At 48.7% G+C, this 15,492-nt stretch overlaps 1 protein-coding gene across 1 annotated transcript in view; it reads left to right on the forward strand.

Annotated features, from left to right (window-relative positions):
* LOC147026809 (stomatin-like) overlaps window positions 1–15,492 on the forward strand; it is a 44,676-nt gene that overhangs the window by 259 nt on the left and 28,925 nt on the right. The gene's annotated exons all lie outside the window — the stretch shown is intronic.

Raw genomic sequence — 15,492 nt, forward strand, 5'->3', positions numbered from 1 at the left:
GGTCGTCATCACACCGCGCACCGTTTCTGGGTTCATGTGGACTTTGCCTCCTCGGATCCTCGCGATAAGCTCGAGCGTTATATATCAAGGGAATTGTTAAACCATACTCAATAACACGTCAAAACAATGTGACGTCACACTGCCTAAGAATTCCGAAACCTGCGCAAAAATGTCTGTTGATCGATCTGATGTTCTTGTACCGCGTCGTGCACCTGATGTTCAAGGTTTCTGTGGTCTCTCGTGGTGGGTGTCTCTCTCTCACTCTCTCTCACTCTCTCTCACTCTCTCTCACTCTCTCTCACTCTCTCACTCTCTCACTCTCTCACTCTCTCTCACTCTCTCACTCACTCTCTCTCACTCTCTCTCACTCTCTCTCACTCTCACACCATCTCTCACTCTCACACCATCTCTCACTCTCTCACACCACGTCACTCTCTCACTCTCTCTCACTCTCTCTCACTCTCTCTCACTCTCTCTCACTCTCACACCATCTCTCACTCTCTCACTCTCTCACTATCTCACACCACGTCACTCTCTCACTCTCTCTCACTCTCTCTCACTCTCACACCATCTCTCACTCACACCATCTCTCACTCTCTCACTCTCTCACTCTCTCACTATCTCACACCACGTCACTCTCTCACTCTCTCTCACTCTCTCTCACTCTCTCTCACTCTCTCTCACTCTCACACCATCTCTCACTCTCTCACTCTCTCACTCTCTCACTATCTCACACCACGTCACTCTCACACTCTCACACTCATTCTCTCTCACTCTCTCACTCTCTCACTCTCTCTCACACCATCTCTCACTCTCTCACAATCTCACTATCTCACACCACGTCACTCTCACACTCTCACACCACGTGTCTCTCTCTCTCTCTCTCTCTCTCTCTCTCTCTCTCTCTCTCTCTCTCTCTCTCTCTCTCTCTCTCTCTCTCTCTCTCTCTCTCTCTCTCTCTCTCTCTCTCTCTCTCTCTCTCTCTCTCTCCAGACACAACGAAGCTTGTGGACCCAATGTTCGGAGAGATTCTCAGATTGAAGAGTTGAAACCTCGATGGTGAACGCGGTTCCCTGCAGCTGATGATCCACCGAATGACGACTCTGGAGCGGACGTGGGAACTACCCATCTCATGATCCCAGGGTGGTGCACTCCCACAATCCCCTGACCTAACTCCACCAGATGTCCTGTGCCTTACCAGGTTTTCCAAGGTGACCGTAGAGATGTTGCACCTTTGCAAGTCTTTATTTAAGGGACCGACCCATAAACCGAGGGTTCCAAGGGCCACTGGAAGGTGTTCGTTCCTTCTTTCATCTTGACAAAGAATATATCGTTGGACAATTGATATTGACCCGTACTCGAACCGGGTGCCTGGTCCAAAGGATTTGTGCATTTCCCAGCGCATGACCCTGATGACGATCGTCATACATTGTGTGGCATTTGCATCTTTGCAAGGATGTTGAAGATCCCACTGTGTCCTGAGCCAAGAGTCGGCGAGCTATCGCCGGCGCCATGAACAAATTACAAATTCCTGTCCAAACCAGCAGAGAGAGAGAGAGAGAGGGCACCGCATCAGCGGCACAGCACAATGATGGACGATCTTTGCAAAAACGATTATTATTATCATGATTATTTCTTATGCAGCACAAGGCTGGTTAGGACTTTGGAATTTGTTCAGGATGCCGGCGAGAGCTCGTCGACTCTTCATGAAAGACACCATGGGGTTTTGGGGTCTTCTTGGGCAGGACTCCTGTTTAACGTCCATCCGAGGGACATTAACCAATGTTAATGGTTAATGTTAGGGTTAGTGCTGGTGCATTTATCTGTTTAGTGCTGGTGCTGGTGCATTTCAAGATTAATGAAACATTAACCAATCCACTAACAGCGTCCGGAGACAAACACCGCCCGGACGCGTCCGGAGACACTCACGGCGTTGAATCACCGTGAAGACAGTTCATAGCTGGGTCGGGATTCAAACCGAGGGTAGACAACGAAGATGAGAATGTGCGTGCCTCTCGGCCAGTCTGCCAACCTCTTGCAAGAAGATTGATGTGTTTGCTTTGAGTAAGAGCACCATGCTTCACATCCCGAAGAGTAAAGAAGATGGTAAAGCTTCACGATGCATTACACTTTGATTTCAAGTTTCTTCCCGACAAGACCAAACGATGTGCGTGCGATGGTAATGCACCTGCCCGTTGTTTCATACACCTGACTGACCATTGGTTGTGATCGTTTGTTTAATTTGACGAACTGCTCAACTGCCTCCGGTGGATGATTTCAAAGATTTATAAAAAGGTTATAAGGTGGACAATCCTATAAAGCCTTTTAAGCTGTCTCGCCTGGGTTCGAATCTTGACCCAGCTATAGACTCTCATCCTGGTGTTTCACATGCGGAGGGAAACATCAATGGGTGCGCCATCCCTCGGATGGATGCTAAGTTGGAGGACCCATCCGACCAGCACTGGTTGTTGGTGACTGTTAAATATCCAATTGGTGTCTTTTACCAAATATGAGAGAGAGAGTCATCGCTGGCACTCTGAACATGTTCCCAATTCCTACCTTGACTGACCGCAGGTAAGGGAATGGCAAACAATTCAACACAATCCTTGTCAAGAGAGTGCTTCAGCAACACTGACACTCTGTCAAGAGTATATACTCCATGTGTGATGATGATGATGCAACGTTGGTCTCAAATTGTCCAACAGGTACACAGTTGTCAGCAAACAATTGTTGAATAGATTCTTGTGAATTCTGGTCTTAACTTTCGAGGGTGGCGACCCATCCAGGATTGTGCCCAATAGACCAGGAGACTGCTTCGGCAGCACCGACGTTCTGTACAGAGTATCGTCCCAATGGATGGATAGATGGCAGCGTAAGACGTTGATCACATGGTATCTCCAGACAACCAGTCTGGAGACAAACACCACCCGGACGCGTCCGGAGACAAACACCGTCCGGAGACAAACACCGTCCGGAGACAAACACCGTCCGGACGCGTCCGGAGACAATTTGCTAGAGATAGATCCGAAAGGCCCTTCTGGTTGGTGATTGTTTTATACATTGTTCTTGCAATCACCTTTGGGTGCATATCACGTATAGATAGTGCTACACTGTCGTCGGAAACTAGGAGGGCATCTTCAATTGCACGACTCATCAATTTGATAGAGCATTATCTTCGCAGCAATGGACTGCAGAGCTATACCTCTGTAAGTTGTAGGCACCTCCATGCACCCTTGTTCGTCCCCTACCTGTTTCACTGGATGTGATGATAGTTTGATCTCTGTCCATTCCCACCTGTAGTTTTTCAGATTGTTTTTTTTCCCACAAACCCTTTAACATATTTAACTGGAACTTGGTACATGGCTTTCTTGTGATAAGTTACAGAACAAGTTCGAGTTTCGGGGAGTTTCGTCAATTCTTCACAGAGTTATGCCCTTTTTGGATTTAGAAGATATCACATCGGTACGGGACGTGTATTGCAAAGCAATTGTCGCTCTTGTTTTTATTGACCCCACGCGTGTCACGCAAAGCAGGGTTAATCAATTGATTCACTGTCTGTCTATCAATCTATTTCTATAAATCGAGGAACTAGTTATTTTTTGCTCACCTGTTCGAAGAACAGAGAGCTATAGCGATACCCCCGGCGTGAGCGTGAGCGTGAAAATGTTAAAGTTTTTGGTGCAAGTTATTTTTTCCTTTCTCATGTTTTTATCGACCACACTATTTTTTATACGCCCGATATATACTGTATATCGGGGCGTATAATGTGATACCTGTCGTCCGTCCGTCCGTTCCTGTCCGCACTCGAACTCCCAAAGTTTTCAACTTTCACGTTTCATATTTGGTACATAGGTACAGACTGTGGAGACGGTGTGTCACGACATATGTTCGTCATCTAAAGTGGTTGCCATGGCAACCAGGATGCTGTTTTCCATGTAGTATCACAATTCTGTATATACCTTCTTGTTCGGGCGTATATTGTGCTCACTTGCGCTCTTGTTACTGATTACAATATACAAATACATGTATTGCTTTAAAATTATTTGGATCAGACTTCACTGCAATGCTTTATAAAAATATTAATTATTAGACTCCTCTTTTAAAAACGATAAATGTATAAACAGGTGAGCATTGGGTGGCTTTGACACAAACTCTGGTTCATTTCACACGAGCAAATACCACCAGTCGCTTCACTGACAGGAATACTAAAGGTGGGAGGGACAAAAAGTGGGGGAGAAGAGGGAGAGAGATTTGGGGAAGAGGTGGAGGGAAAGGGAGAGAGGAGGGAGGGGGAGTAAGGAGGGGTGGAGAAGCGAGGAGGGGTGGGGAAGAGAAGACAATGTGAGGAGAGAGGAAGGGAAAGGCCAGTGCCGTATATAAAGAGAGTGGCCAACTGGCTCGGCAGGCGCCATATTGCATCCCAGCCGGCGTGATGCTTGCTTTGCGGGAGCATACGCGCGGCGCGATATGAACGGACATTTTCCTTCTTACACAAAAAGTAATGGGAGTTTCGACTTCAAATTTTGAGCTTTGCTCGAAAATAAGTCGCTCTACAAGACGGTGTATTCTGGATGCTGATAAACCCACCCAAAAATAACTGAGGTGGCATAATACCACAAGTCGCATACCGAGGACGGACTAATCTATTTCTTGACTGTACAAGATTTCTTGTCTGAATCTATGGAAACCTGTGTATCGCACGAACCACAGAGGCTAGAAATCTCGCACAAAATTGACCAGTTCAGCAAAGCCAATCATGGTTCGGAGAGCTCCTCAGGATGAATTAAAAGAAACATGACCCAGAATTACAGAGTACAAGATTCATAAAACGCCAAAACAAAAAAGTACGGTAGATGGCTATAGATGGCCAGGATGGTAGACGGCTATAGCCGTCACCCGTCCATAAGGGGTTTAAAGTTAAAACCATCTTCGGTTCTTCTCCATAGGACTTGACGCCTTCAGGACGGGAGGTGACTATAACCTCCAGGCGGTTATGGCCGCCTCCCGTCCTGAAGGGGTTAATACGAACAACTGACACCAAGCTCAGTTCTACCTAATTTTTTTTCACACACACTCTCATTGCCGTGCTCTTGCTGCCGAGTTGACTGGCAGTACCAACGTTTGCCTGGCTGAGACGGATCGAATTTTGCGCTTTGGAATAGATGTACAGACGCACAGTGAAAAACTTCGTCAGTAGCTTCATTTTCAGATCGTGGCAGTCGGGAATATCAACTGAAAAAGCTGACAGACGACGGACAAGTTTTTCAACCAGGTTATGCCCATTCAACTGGTCCTGCACCATCCTGAACTGGCTCTCTCCTTCTCTGAACAGCTTGAAAGCCTCGTCACTGCAATGAGTCAAAGCGCCTTCGTTGTCCTCCTTCAGTCTTGTCATCGCCTCACGACTGCCCTGTGAAAGAGACTTTCGGCGGTCCTCCGCGGCTTCCAGGAAAGTGGTGCAATGTGTCCAGGATTTGGAGACGGAAGAGATACAGTAGCCAGCCAGGTAATACAAGCTGCTCTCTTGGGCTTTGCTCGGAGGATCAGGAGGCAGCTCTCCAATCAAATAGCTGAATGTGTCCTCGTCACATTCGTCTGGTGTTGCCGGTTTCTCTTTCAGTGTCGAGGAAATCCGCTAAAAATGACCGGTCATCCTCGAGATAATTACCGGGCGCGGGACACTTCAGAAATTACGCCACCGTTATGAGCTTCAGAGCCTGTCGGAGTTCCAGCGCGTTTGGGACAGGATTCTTGAATCGGACGCACCCAAACAGGTTCTCGAGACAATTCTGCGTGAGTCTGGATGTGAGCACAAAGTGGTGTCCCCTGGCCAGCAGTTCTCTCTGAATGTCGAGCACAGACGAGGCCGATAATATGACACCGGATTGCCACGGCTTGCACGATTTGCCACATTCTATCCTTCCGAATACTACCAGCGTCTCTTCAAGGTGCCGGATCGCCTTCTCGTAAGCACACGTATTCACTTTACTGAGCGCGGTGGCGGGGTGACGGCTGGACATCAGGTCGAACCAGGTGTTCATAAAGTCCAAAAACCAGGCAGTTGTTAGCAACGCGTTGTCAAAACCTTCGTTTTCAACCAGGTAGTGCAGCCCAGCACTGACCGACTTACTGAAAAAAATTCAATGCCTTTCCCACTTTCATTTTGTCGAAATGGGCGGTGTTCGACACCTTTTCCATGCCGAGATTGGGCGTCAGTTTCAGATCGTCATTGACCTGAAATGTCACCAGTTCCTTGATTGCCCCCAGGCTGACGACATTTGAAGGCAGATCATGCCTGGAGACGATATCAGCACCGAGCTTGAATTCGTTCCCATTCACCAGACCCGCCTTGACATTCTTGATCAGGTGCGGTACATACATGAAGTGTAGGAACCTGCCTTTGGCGCATGGGTGGGGAATTCGATTGACTGTCACTGCATGCTTCGAACTAACCAGTCCGAAGTTCTTGAACATTGCTCGATTGGCACTACCCATGTCACATGTGTCTGCGTTGACGTGGAGCCCAATGACATGAGCCTGCTCTACGATTTCAGTCACAAGTAGCTGGAAGTAGGCACCGTTCACCAAATTGCCCATAAAATGATAGGCAATTGTTTGCTTCCATCTGGAGGTGATGCCAGCCAGCATGAATACAAGGGCATGAGTTGCAGCACCACCATGTCCTGGCAAAGTTACATTTCCTCACAAACTACTGGATGATCAGTCGAACTGCAATCCCACTTCAATTGTCATTTCATCCAGCGTTAGGCAGCACTCACGCTCCGGTTCCTTCATGGTAGCAACCTTCAGCTGGAGGAAGTCGAACACTTTATAAAGAATACCAGGTTCCATCGCAATAACCTCCATCTTCCGTCGTAACGAACGAAGCAATGGCAGCGGCTGGTGTTGCGACAACAGGACTTCGTAGTCGGTACTGCCACATGCAAAGGGGAGTAGCAGAGCCTTCTTGTAGGTTTCTGCTGACCACTGAGTACCCCTTGTGCTGAGACGAGACGGCTTTTTGATCTGATCGAGGTTGAAAACTTTCTGGACATTCGCCTTCAGAGTGACGAGCTCCCTGGCTTGTTTACGTTTGTCCCACTGTGCCTCATGTAACCGCCACTTGAGGGAGACCACTTTCGCCTCCACTGCTGCGATATTGGTGTCGTAGTCAGGACCCTGGTCGGTTTCAGCCGGCATTACAGGGGCATCGGAGGCAAGGTCAACGAGTTGGACATCTTGGTTGTCGTCGTCATTCACAGGCATGTCTTGTTTTGCGTATGTGTGATCTGGGACGGGCTCCTTCTGTGGTGTCGTCTCGTCATGGGGTCGTTTCCTCAGCTTCCTTTTCGTGACAGGCACAATATGCGGGAAGACAGTCGGGACGGCATTGTGCTTGAACGGTCTTGAACCATCAACCCTCCTGTTTTCATACTGACTGTCGTCGAAATGCTTCTGAAAAACCAATAAAATGGAAAATTGAAGTACGTGTTGAGAGTCAGTTCGAAGTCTATGAAAGTTTCCAAATACGATTTGCAGTCGAGAACCCCGGGACAGGAAATTCCTGAGATTCCCGGTCAAAATGTGGGAACGATTTCCAGAGAAACTTATGCCGGGAATCCCGGGGAAATATACATCAGATAAAGATTTGAAATGAAAAACAGTGAGCAGCTGCAGTCATCCAGCTACGTTGTCAGTACATTTTGTTCCACTTGACGACCGTCGTCAGTTGAAGGGATTGAATTTTACGGGAAAACTGCAGACACTATTTCCTAAGCTAATGTTGATAAAACCAATGTAAGAAAGTTACTTACGGCTCGTGGTGTGTATCGGATGGGATATATTGCAAATCTGGTGTTGACTATGATGTGGATTTTTTAAACCCACCTTGTTGTGATCGTTGTCCTCCTGAAGGATTCTAACTGGTCGATTGTGGAATCCTATTTGACTTCAGACAGAGTTTAACGTTTGTCCGATTTGATTATAAAATCCTAAAAAAACCCTATCGACACTGATAAAACTGATGTCCACACAAGTCCTTCCTTGTGAAACAATTTATTTCCTAATTATCCACCATACACTTCTCACCCTTGGCTGTTGGCACAGTGGTTCGGGCAGTGGCTTGGGATCCAAAAGGTCCTGAGTTCAAGCCCCGTTGGGCCACTGAATTAATACACCAGGGGGTTGACTCAGCCTGTCATCCTTCCGAGGTCGGCGAAATGAGTACCAGTGTACTGGGCCGGTGTATACCCCGGTTAAAATAGGTGTACCATATCCCTGTGTCGTAAGAGGCGACCAGGGTTGCGTCAGGAAGGGCATCCGGCGTAAAACATGTGCCAAATCACTATGCGGATCATATGGATGATCCGCTGTGGCGACCCCTAAAGGGAGCAGCCGAAAGAAGAAGAAGAAGAAGAAGACACTTCTCACCCTTGTACAATGAACTTAAGAATCCCCATTGATTGCAAGATTATTTGGTTCTATTTCATTTATTCTTACTTTAGTTAACAGTTAGACCAACCCGATTCAATTCACTGCCATTACATCAGAGAGTTTTATTCTAACTTGGTACTTGGTCAGTTCCAAGGAGTACGAGCCACTGAGAAACTATACTTCCTCACGTGCTCGTACTAAGAACAATGTGCCTTTCAAAACATTTATACTTCCATGAGAGAGAGGTTGGGGGATATTCACCCAGAGTGTAGACGTGTCCTTCAGACAAAAGCCACTTCGTACATTTTCTAAGCAAAGGTTCATTTATCAGCTCGGTCACTCTGCTCCAGAACAACACATTTCTTATCATTTAGGGCAAAAGTCTTTTGGCCAGAGATGACAGCCAATTCAATTTGCAGCATAAAAGTTACATTTCTGAAACTCCATTTGTTACAATTTAAAATACATTAATATAAATTTTTCCCCCACAACTACTTACGCATTAGTGAAATTTTGGAATCGGATTACGTCTCATTCTTTCGGATTCCGAGCTGTTTCAGCACTCCGATCTGATCCGATCCGACAGGCACTCATTCAATCTGACTTTAACCCAGATACTCTGATCCGACGGAGTCGATCCGACTGGAGTCCAGTTCTCCCTTTTCAAATTTACGGCCCAACGGCCTGAGACCGGCAAGCCTTTATCCCTCAGACCGGCAAGCAGCAGCTTCTTCGCTCACTGCTGATCTGGATAAAATCACAAACTGGTCCAACACGTGGAACATGTCTTTCAATCCAGACAAATCTCACACTCTCACTGTGTCTCTTCGAAAGGACCGTTCAGAAAACCTCCCCATCCACTTTCTCAACAATCCTCTGGAAGAAGTCCTTTCTTTCAAGCTTCTGGGTCTCACTATCTGCCATGACCTTTCCTGGGGAAGCTACTTTTCAAACCTCACCTCCAAAGCCAGTCGCCGACTGGGAATCCTCCGTCGTGCAAGGTCCTTCCTCGGCCCTCCTGAGCTCCTGACCACTTACAAAGCTTTTGTCCGTAGCCTGATGGAGTACTGCTCTCCCCTCTGGGCTGGTGCTCCTGCCTCCCACCTTTCTCGGCTTCACCCTGTAGAAACCAAGGGATTTCGGATCATTGGCATCACCCACAATGAGGCTGAGTCTTTGGGCCTCTCGCTCAATCACCGCAGGTTGGTCGGTGGTCTTTCTGTCTTCTACCGTCTCCTCTCCAACCTTGCTCCCCCCCCCCTGCTCTCTCTGCGATTTGTCCCCACCACAATTCCACAGGGCACTCAAGGTCCGCCAACAACCCCCTTCTGGTAAAACTACCAAAATCACGAATCACTGCTCACCTTCACTCTTTCATTCCTCTTTTTTCCCACCTTTGGAATAAACTCCCTCACTCTATTCATTCCCATTCTTCCCTCCAGGCTTTCAAAACAGCTGTTCACCACCACCTCTTATCATCCCCCATCCAAATCCTCGATTTTTTCTTCCCCTGATAATCCACCCAAGCCCACCTGCTTCAAATTCTCTGCTTCATTCCTGAAAGTCCCTGTAATGTCCATCTTCTATTCCCCATGTTCCCCGTCCCATCCCTCTCCCTTCCACAGATCTCCAAATGTCTCTGTTCCCCACTATTTTGTCCTTCCCACTCCCTCCCCTCCTGTCTCATGCCCCCATTGATGTACGTTGTGTGTTAGCTCTCATACGAGCCTCGACAAGGTATACAAAAAAAAAATAACCGCGACGTCTTTCCGGGTCCCTGGGGAAGTGGTGCATTTTCACACCTTGCCCGAGACGCACAGAACACTCCACCATTGTGTCATCAAAAAAGTCCAAATCTGACGAGAAAACATGAAAAGACGGTGAAAACAATTCTAATTTCGCTCCAAGATTCACTCGCGTTGAGTTGGGCTGCAACATGGCGCCAGCAACGCACGTGACGGGGCATTGACCAATCAGAGCACAGCATGATCGAGACAATAGTTGGCCAGACTCTCTTTATATACGGCACTGGGAAAGGCAGGTGTGCGGTGTAGTGTTAATTACGGTTCATACTGTCTCATCAAAATGATTCAGCATAGAATAACAATGAAGATGGAAACAAAATAATGTCTGAAATCCATTTTATACCCGTCATACTATGAACACCGACGGACGCATCCGGAGCCAAGCCGTCCTGAGACAGATGATCTGGAGGATGATCCAAAACTGCAGGGTCTATTGAGTAATCAGTTCCTCAATACTGACCACCGGCTTTTTGAAGCAACTCTTAACTTGCAGCTTAAATCCAGGAGAATGGTACCATCCCAGCCTAAGCTGGATGTTGGCAAGTTCAAGGATGAGAGGGCAGCTGAAGAGTTTGCGAACAGGCCGAGTGGAGATTTGGTGGGTCTGGTTGCTTTGGGGGGGGGGGGTCCTGAAGTTGTGGAGTGCCTTCATGACCACTGTCCTTGATGTTGCCGGTAGAAGTCTTGGAACTCACCAGAGGGCTAAGAAGAATTGTCTCTCTCAAGGGACACTGGTACCATTGCCCCGAGTCGCAGGGCCAGGCTGAATGGCAGGGCTGAGCTGTTCAGAGAGCTGAGGCATAAAACCGCACGTGCACTCAAGGTGGACAAGGACGCCTATGTGTGAGGAATCTGTGAGGGGGTAGAGCATCACCTCTGGTCGTGATTCTCATCCTGCTTAAAGGGGAATTCTCACATTGCGTTCTTCCAAACCCATCCCTCGGTGTGTACAACATTTAGAGCAGAGGGTGGTGGGCTATTGACAGAGGAGTCCGAAGTGAAGGCCCGCTGGGCCGGTTACTTTGAGCGGCTGTACCAGCCTGATCCACCAGCTGTCGAGGTGGATGTCAGGGGTGTTACAATCCCTATTGCTGACCCTCCAATAAACTGTGGACCACCTTCATTTGGGAAAACACAAGCTCCGGTGAACCGGTTGAAAGGGGGAAAAGCGCCAGGGATCTGTGGAACCCATACTGAAATTCTCAAGGCTGGTGGAAATGCTGCACTCGTGTTGTTGTATGCAGTTCTGTGCTCTGCCTGGAACACAGGCATCATCCCAACTGACTAGACGAGGGGCCTTGTTGTTCCTCTCTGGAAAGGGAAGGGTGATCGCCAAGACTGCAACAACTACCAAGGGGTGACGCTGCCCTCTGCTGGGCAAGGTCTTTGCTCGGATAATTCTTGATTGGGTTCGTCACCATCTGCTTGAGCACCAGCGTCCAGAGCAGTCAGGCTTTACATCAAAGAGGTCAACGATTGACCGTATCCATGCTCTTCAGGTCCTCACCAAACTCAGACGAGACTTTCAGCAGGGGCTGCTTGCAGCCAATGTTGATCTCTGTAAAGCGTTTGATTCAGTGAATCGGGATGCCCTATGAAGGATTCTTGGTCTTCGTGGGGTGCCACCAAAACTGATCGACCTGATATTTGAACTATACTCTGGTGCTGAGAGTGCTGTCAGATGTGGTGGTACCATCTCTGACTTATTTCCAGTTGTTACTGGAGTTCGTCAGGGGTGTGTACTGGCCCCCACACTTTTCAGCATGTGTATGGACTGGATTCTGGGGAGGATGTCGGAGAGATCAAGTTGCGGTGCAACGTTTGGGAGTGTCAAGATCTCTGACCTTGATTTCGCAGATGATGCAGTCATGTTTGCGGAGACTCTGGATATCCTTTTGAGGGCCCTCGAGGTGCTGAATGAGGAGTCGGAGCCACTGGGATTACTGGCTTCCTGGGTCAAAACTAAGATACAGGCTTTCAATGACATCTTGGATGCTGCTATCCTGTCTGTGGTGAGGACGTTGAGGTCATGGAGAGATTCACTTGCCTTGGCAGTGATATTCATATTATATCTCTGCTGGCACTGAGCCAGAGGTCAATAGGTCGGGTCACACCGACGTCTAGGTCGGGCCTGGGGAGTCATGGATTCACTGGATCATGTGGTGTGGTACTGCCGGTACCTGTGCGGGAGGACGAAAGTCCGAGTCTTCAGGTCCTTGGTGCTTCCAGTCTTGCTCTACGGATGTGAGACTTTGACTCTGACCAAGGAACTGAGACAGACTTAATTCATTTGGTACCGGGTCTCTGGAAAATCCTTGGCTCTTGCTGGTCGGATTTTGTGTCCAACGAGCGGTTGCTGAGAGAGACTCAAATGAGATTTGTTACCTGCATAGTCCGTGAGCCTCAGCTGCAGCTGTATGGACATGTTGCTCGTTTTCCTGACGCTGATCCTGCTCACCAGATTATCTCAGCTTGGCAGCCTCGTGAGTGGAGGAGGCCAATGGGCCAACCACATACCTCATTGTTACAGCAGGTTGATCAGCATCTCAAGGAGATGGGGATAGGCCAGGCATCTGCCTGGGGGATGGCCAGACAGAGGCCCCTGGAGTACTGGTGGAAAGTGGATGCAGCGACGCGCTGCTCTGGCGCATGCTCCCATACCTGACCTGACCTGAACATAGGCTGCAAGCAGCCCCTGCCGAAACTCTCGTCTGCGTTCAGTGAGGACCCGAAGAGCAAGGATATGGTCAATCGTTGACCTCTTTGGTGTGAAGCCTGACTGCTCTGGACGCTGGTGCTCAAGCAGAAGGTGGCGAACCCCATCAAGAATTATCTGATCAAAGACCTTGCCCAGCACTGAAAGCAGCATCACCCCTTGGTAGTTGTTGCAGTCTTGGCAATCACCCTTCCCTTTCCAGAGAGGGACAACAACGCCCCTCTTCCAGTCAGTTGGGATGATGCCTGTGTTCCAGGCAGAGCACAGAACTGCATGCAACAACATGAGTACAGCATTTCCACCAGCTTTGTGAAGTTCAGCATTGATGCCACAGATCCCAGGAGCTTTACCCCATTCCAACGAGTTCGCCTCAGTCTGTGTTTCCACAAATGATGGTAGTTCACAGTTGATTGGATTGTCAGCAATGGGGAGAGTGACACCTCTAAAATCCAACTCGACAGCTGGTGGATCAGCCTGGTGCAGCCGCTCAAAGTAACCGGCGCAGTGGACCTTCACTTCGAACTCCTCAGTCAAGAGCCTATCACCCTCTGCTCCAACTGCAGTACACCGAGGGATGGGCTTGGAGAAAAGCAATGCATGTATTCCCCTGTAAGCAGGACGATAATCACTTGACCGCAGGTGATGCTCTACCGCCTCACAGATTCCTCGGACATATGCTTCCTTGTCCACCCTGAGTGCACGTATGTACAGTTTTATGCCTCAGCTCCCTTAACAGCTCAGTCCTGCCATTCAGCCTGTCCCTGCGACTGGTAAATGGTATCCAGTGTCCCTTGAGAGACAAAATTCTTCTTTGCGCTGTGGTGAGTTTCAAGACATCCACCGGCAACATCAAGGATGGTGGTCTTGAAGGCGCTCCACAACTCTTCAGGATCCCCCAAAGCACCTAGACCCCCCAAATGTCCACTCAGCCTGTTGGCAACCTCCTCAGCTACCCTCTCATCCTTGAGCATGCCAACATCCAGCATAGGCTGGGATGGTACAATTCTCCTGGATTTAAGCTGCAAGTTGAGGGTTGCAACAACCAGCTGGTTGTCAGTATTGAGGAACTGAGCATTCCAGTAGACCCTGCTGTTCTGTATCATCCTCTCACGACAATCAACAACGACATGGTCAATCTCCTTTGCCACACCACCAGCGTTGGAATACCAAGTCCAGCAATGAGCTTGTGGGCGCTGAAACCATGAACCAGCCACCCTAAGTCCATGACTTCTTGCAAAGTCAAGGAACTCAGTGCTATTCTGGTTCACATTTCCAGACCCATGGGGACCAACACACGTCTCATAACCGTCCCTATTAGTTCCATTCAATGTATTGAAATCCCCCAAGACCAGAAGAGTATCTCGTCTGGGGCACTGATCAACCACAGATTTGAGCGTGGCATATAATGCATCCTTCACAGTGAGATTACTTGTCTCAGTTGGAGCATATACAGAGACCAGGGAAGTGGTACCCAAGGAGTAACAAGTCCTCAGTCTCATAATACGCTCGTTGAGCGGTGTTACCTCAATTATCATTGGAGTCAGCTTATTAGTCACAGCTGCAGCAACTCCTTGGGCATGATAACCATCAAAGCGACCAGACCAGTAGTAGGTGTAACCACCTGCCATGATCTCGCTGCAATTCGGTCTCCGAATCTCAGAGAGTGCTGCAATCCCGATGTCCAAACGCTTGAGCTCAGATGATAACAGAGGCAGGTGATCATCCTCTCTTAGGGATAGAACATTCCAGGCACCCGCCCGAAGGGACCGCCTCAGGTTACACCAAGGAGACCACTGTCTGGTGGATGATACCTCAGCACCACACCGACACACAAAACTGCAATCTGAACCGGGATGGTTACCCTGTGGTTTCATCAAAGATTGCGGGTCCTGAAGGCTTTGCCCCAATCCCGTTTTTTGTATACCTTGTCGAGGCTCATATGAAAGCTAACACACGACACACAGCAAGGGGGGGGCATGAGACAAGAGGGGTGGGAGTGGGAAGGACAAAAAAGTGGGGAACAGAATTAGGAGATCTGTGGAAGGGAGAGGGGTGGGGTGGGGAACACGGGTTATACTAAATGGACATTACAGGGACTCTCAGGAAGGAAAGCAGAGAATCTGAAGAAGGTGAGTTTGGGGTGCATTAACGGGGGTAGAAAAGATCGAGGATTTGGATGGGGGACGATAAGAGGTGGTGGTGAACAGCTGTTTTGAAGGTCTGGAGGGAAGAATGGGATTGAACAGAGTGTGGGAGTTTATTCGAAAGGCAGGAAAAAAAGAAGAATGAAAGAGTGAAGGTGAACAGTGATTTTGGTAGTTTTACCAGATGGGGGTTGTTGGCGGACCTTGAGCGCCCTGCGGAAATATGGTGTGGACATATCGCAGACAGAGCGAGGGGGGGGGGGAAGAGAGACCAGAAAGGAGACAGTAGAAGACAGAAAGACCACCAATGATCCTAATTGCCTTGGTTCCCACAGCGTGAAGCCGAGAAATGTGAGAGGCAGGAGCACCAGCCCAGAGGGGAGAGCAATACTCC

Source organism: Eptatretus burgeri, chromosome 5 (assembly GCF_056783735.1).
Source record: "Eptatretus burgeri isolate ZD-2024b chromosome 5, Ebu_testis_v1, whole genome shotgun sequence".
In the NCBI taxonomy this organism is placed as follows: domain Eukaryota; kingdom Metazoa; phylum Chordata; class Myxini; order Myxiniformes; family Myxinidae; genus Eptatretus; species Eptatretus burgeri.